Source organism: Buceros rhinoceros, unplaced genomic scaffold (genome assembly GCF_000710305.1).
Source record: "Buceros rhinoceros silvestris isolate BGI_N320 unplaced genomic scaffold, ASM71030v1 scaffold4726, whole genome shotgun sequence".
Taxonomy (NCBI): Eukaryota; Metazoa; Chordata; class Aves; order Bucerotiformes; family Bucerotidae; genus Buceros; species Buceros rhinoceros.
In genome coordinates this window covers 15,793-21,621 of record NW_010415666.1, presented here as the reverse complement: position 1 = coordinate 21,621, position 5,829 = coordinate 15,793, and positions in this window count along the sequence as shown.

Below are 5,829 nucleotides of genomic sequence, written 5' to 3'. Positions count from 1 at the left end.
CCTGACTTGACAGCTTCTTTTCTGTGTTATTATGGAGTAATAATACATATTACTCTCCCTTTCTTGGTCAGATCTTAGACCTCCTTCCTTTCTTTATCATACTGATTCAGAATGAGTGTGAGTTTGAAGAATAACTTTCTGGGAAATTACTGCGACAGTCTTCACATGTAGGTTTTTAGGGCTCTGTAGGCCAAATATCCTTTCCCTTTTTTTTTGAAATGAGGCGTAAAAATAGAAAATGTATTTAATAATACTGGGATGGCAGGGTTTCTACTTATAACAAAGGAATGTCGTAGCACCTTGGGCACATTATGATTTTCTTTTGTAGACTATGATTTTCTTTAAAAGGTTTAACTCTTACATGTACATCCAAAGAAGGGCAACAGAGCTGGTGAAGGGTCTAGAACCCAAGTCTTGTGAGGAGTGGCTGAGGGAACTGGGGTTGTTCACTCTGGAGAAAAGGAGACTGAGAGGAGACCTTCTCTACAGCTACCTGAAAGGAGGTTGTAGTGAGGCGGGGATTGATCTCTTCTCCCAAGTAACAAGTGATAGGACAAGACGAAATGGCCTCTGACCACTGTGCAGGTCTGTCATGGGTTCATGATGGTTGTTCCCCCTCCTGTTTGGCATCACTGCAGGTGGCAAGCCAGCAAGCAAACCTACAGAAACTTTCTTGTTGTTTGGAGAGGTAATAAAGGAACTTTTTTGCACCCAGTGGCCAGCCTTATATAATTCTGCATTTAAATGTGAAGATAACTGCTGAAGGCGTAAAATAGTCTTACCTAATTCTGTATCTTGATGCTTTCTCTGTGATCTGCAGTCTTAAAATCACATTAATACAATAGTATTAGAACACAATTGGTGATAGATGACACGCTATTCAGTGTAAGAATCAGTTTTGTTCTGATAAAAAAGCTGTTGCTCCACGAGGGATTCAAGCATAAAGTCTCAGGTGTCCAGGTGACAATCATTTTATTCCATAGTTTATTGGCATTGCTACCTGTTAGTTTGGCTTTATTTGAAGCCTGTTTTATAGAGGGGAAATCCTTGCTCTTGTAGATGCCTCAGAAGAGCAAGAATGTAAAGAGAAGTTAGATGTGAGATTGCAGTCAGAAATGCTGGTATCTAGAGATTTTGTATTTGCATGTGTAGATGAGCTACAGTGTCATAGCATTTGTAGAAATACTCTGAAATAAATGAGAACAAAAAAAAAAATCCGTGTTTACATTCTCCCTTAAACTTCAGTAGCGGACTGAATTTTAGTTTTTCATCAGATCCCTAAAACTGAAAAAAATTTACAAGACAGTGTTCTTACTTATGGAGTATCTATATATAGCTTCAGAACAGTGTGTTTTCTGGCACATTTCAAACCAGGAAAATTTTCTGTGTATGTATAATTTGGATTGTCTGTTTATGATATTATTGTCAATACTTCATGTTATAAATTAGTAGCCCAGATTTAGAGCAGTTCCTAGAGGAAATCTTACATGTGTCTGACAGTAAGTACAGGCCTCTAGGAATGCTTTGTAATAAAACTAGGCTGCTTCGTATGGATTCAGGGGCTTGTTTATTCAGATTCAAAGTTTTATATGATAATTAACTCTTGTCTTTGATGGTCTTAACATGCTACTATGAGTTGGAATCTAGCTTTAGCTATATAAAATAGGCAGGATTGAGCAATCAGTAGCTTTGCTTAGGACATCATAATGGCAAATATTTCAGAATTAACAGAGATGAAATGTAAAATCTGTAACAGTCCTACCAAGTGACAGCTAAAACAAATATTGAGACAGGTGTCCACTAAAGGACTAAATATTTGGCATCAACTGAAGTCAGGCATCATGTTTTACTATTGCTGACAACTGCTTATATAATTGAAAACCTATTTTCATACAAAAGTTGCAATTTATTTACCGCACCCAGAGTGTGATGCTGATGTGTTGCCCCAAGTAATACCTTTCACAGTCACCGTTTTCTGCTGTTGTATTGTGCTGGACCTCTGAGTAGCATCTTAAGATTTTCCTCTGGAGTGTTGGCACATTTCCTCTTGCGGAAGCTTGTTCCAGCAGGACTGTATACACATGGCAATGGTTTCATGAGTGGGCTTTGCGTGCTGTGAGTAGATTTTGGTGAACACTGTCGTTTGAACCTGCTGAGTTTAGGCATTTCATTTGCATTATAACTTAATATTTGTCAGGTAGAAATATCACTGCTTTAGTGCTCATTTACCATCTTACAAGTGCTGCGTTAAGCTAATTCTGACAATCATAGAATCATTTAGGTTGGAAAAGGCCTTCAAGATTATGGAGTCCAACAGTTAACCTAACACTGCCAAGTCACCCCTAAACCATGTCCCTAAGTACCCTACACGTGGCACATAGTGCCAGAGGAAATCTGCTTCGCAATTGCAACCCACTCCTCTCTTCCCTCTACTGTTTTACTATAACAGGTTTCAACAGCTCTAAGTGGGTGAGTGTAGCTTTGTATTCTTTTGTGGTGGGAGCATCATCACAAATTTTCATCTGCATTACTTTCTCGGTGAGACGCCCCGTGCTCTGCACAAAGCTGCATATCCAGCCTGTCCCAGGTATGTGGTGCTGTGCACGCTCAAGGGCTGGCGTTGGCTGCTGAAGCCGAGTGCGCCTGCCACGCTCTGAAAACACCCTGTTTCGAGCTGCCAGTCAGTCCTGTTGTCAGTCAGCGTCTGACAGGTAGCCAGGTACTGGATAGAAAATCAGAACAATCTTCTGGAAAGCCTGCACTGGATTTTGAATGCTTTGGTAATTGCTTCGCTGTGGTGGTAATAAGGAACCTGTCCTCACTGCTAATTGATACTGTGAGTGGGGTATGCACAGAGATAGAACAGCTGTGAAATGAGAGTCTGTTTGCTTTGTAGGCTTTTGCTTTGATTGTAGGTTTTGTGTTAGTGGTTTTTAATCTAGTGAATAAACATGAAACAGAGAGGAAGGGGAAATTCTTTGTCCTTTTCTCAGGTACAAAATACTGAGATAACAAAGCTGCCTGTCTTTTCCCAGTACATCAGGATTTTTTTGGTTTCTTTGAATGTGTAGCCTTCCCAGGGGCAGTGATTTTACTCTGCAGCACCATGGTATCTTCACTGGCCTTTGGTGCATTCTGCAGAAATACAGGCATTGCTATCCTCATCTCTGTTATGCTATGAGACAATATAGACATAATAGTTCTGGATGTTTGTGGGTTTTTTGTCTAATGTTTGATTTAATGTTTGTTTTGACAGATGTTTTCAGAGACATTAAATCCCATAGTGAACACATCATCTGTTAGCAATGGTCTGATAATGCTGTGAGCATAAATATTGAGTTTAGCTCAGCAGTCATTCTTGTATTTGAAGTCTAAGCAGAGGGGGAATGCTTTCAGGTGAGACAAGTCTTCTGTGGTTTGAAAAGCTTTAAGGGTCAGGCATTTTTGCCCTTTCATTCATTGTTGTTTTACTGGGATGCTGCATCATAGATGCTGATTTCACTTGTAACAGTAAAAAATACAGCGGAACTACCATGGTATGAGGGCAGAATCACTGGAGACGGGTAGTTTTGTATTGCAGTGTCTTGGCGCTGTGCTGCTTTCCAGCATGGCCAGCAGGTGGGGAGAGGGAAAAGGCTGCAGAGGCAACTCTTAGCAGCAGCTGCATCTCCCCGAGATCAGCAAGTCCTAGGGCGCTTCTGCAGCACTGGAGAAGGGGGGCTGGTGGCTGCATTGCATTTTGTTAAATGTTGTAGGCGATTGGTTCTTGCATCATTCTTCCAGGATATTCCTGTTTTTTTCCCTTAAAAAGATAACCTGAATTTATTTCTCTCTAGGATCTTCCTTCGGTATAAATATAACTGCCTAAGTGAAGTAACTGAAGTATATTAAAAGTAAGTGGTGTTATTTTGATAATTGCCCTGATTAGATGAAAGAAACTAGGTGATTTCAAGTCATTTCTTGGCAAGTTGAAATGTAAATTATTATTAAGGAGCTGGGTGTTTAAGTAATGTGGCACCTTTTCAGTTTTTTCCTCTGAAACGTTGATTTCTTAAAATGCTGCTGCTGTTCTAAGTCTTGTAGTGGATGGGGAAAGAAGGGCAGTTTTTGCCAACTCTCCTCGTAAATTAGAAGGTCCTGAATTGCCTTGATAACTCCTGATAAATCAAGAGGGATGTCACAATCTTTCATTTTCAAGGCTTTTTGAATATGGAATCTCTGTACCTGTAATAGCCAAAACAGGAAGATGATGCACAGTGGTACAAATTACTGCCTCCTGGAGTCCTTATGTGAAGAAGTGTTTTTGTGGTACAGTTTAGTGCCTTTGTGAGCTCTTTCGTTTCTTTCCCCACTCAATCAGATTTGGAGGTAAAATGACTATTGCAATAGAAATAGGTGTTCAAAGGTATTTATGAACTTCATGTCCTCAAAAGTGTAGTATAAAACTGAGTAGCTAACGACTGAGCTCCAAGAATCTCAGTAAAAATAGATGTGCCAGTTTGCTTACAGATGTTCAGCAAGAAAGGATGATCAGCAAGATGTTGCCTGAGCACAGCCAAAGTTATCTTCGCAAAATGTGTTCAGGCATATAATTACTGTTAGCTCAACTTGCTGCATAACAGAGCTTGTAATTGTTCTTGCTTTTTGCCAACATCAATTTGCATCTGTCAGAGCTTGTACAGCTGATTTGTGTGGTGTCTCAGTCACTGAAACACTCCCTCAGTTTAAACATTGATGCTTTCCTCAAAATATTTATTCTTAGGGTTTACTTAGGGAGTTCCTTCAGTTTGTACTACCATGGTTTGTTTCTTTCTTTGGTGATAGCGGGTCATATAGTATTTCTGCTGTATTTCTGCTAGGACCCTTTGGGAAGGGTCATAAAGAGATTAGGAAGCACTGATGTGATGATGAGAGTGAAAGAAAATGGATCATGGTCGTGTTGGATACCATAAGAACAGCTAACCAAGCAGCAGCAGTACCTCTGCTTGACAGCTGGAGAAGGAACTTCCACAGACAGCAACTGAGCAAAAGAGTAACTTTTAGAGAGATTCTAATCTTAGTAATAAGAAGAAATACCTTAAGCCAGTATAAATATCACTTGATGATCATGACAGAAAGTTCTGGTGCTGATCTATCAACCTGGAGACGATCCACAGAGCCAATCTTCAGTGTGTTGCAGTCAGAATCTGCCCCTTGGTTATCACTTTGACCACAGGACAGAGGTATCTCTGCAGGTGGATGGGAAGACCCACTGCTCCCATTCCTCATTTATTTACAACCAGATTCTGGTGTTACAGAAGAAGGGAACATCACCTCTTTTCTCCTCTGTGTTCAGAAGAGAACCTTCTATTAAGGCCCTGAAAAGGCAATGAGCTATTTTCTGTTAACTTCGTTGAGATACAGCATGGAGCCTTGATGCAGGTTTGGGTTCCTTCGAACACTTTTGCTGTTACTCATCTACCACATCACTCCAACTCTGCACATCAGTAGATGACGGTCTTAATTTTGTAAAATCCAGATATGTTTTGTAATTTTGTCAACAGGCAATCAGCTTTGGCTGGAAATGCTATTCTTAAATCTGTGCACTTAATGGGAAATGGCTTGTTATGTGTAATTTCCTCCACAAATGGTGATTGTCAATGTTTAATCAGTGATGGAACAGAGTCTGGCAGCTTCACACCATTTTGAAGAATAGGGGACTGATGTTTCTAATGAAAGAAACAGGTTATGCCCCAACTAGTTCTTTGAAGTACTTTGCTCTGTGGGTTGTTGTAAGAACTTCTGTAGGGTCAGGATAAGTTTGCTGCTCTCTGCACAGGAACTAATTTC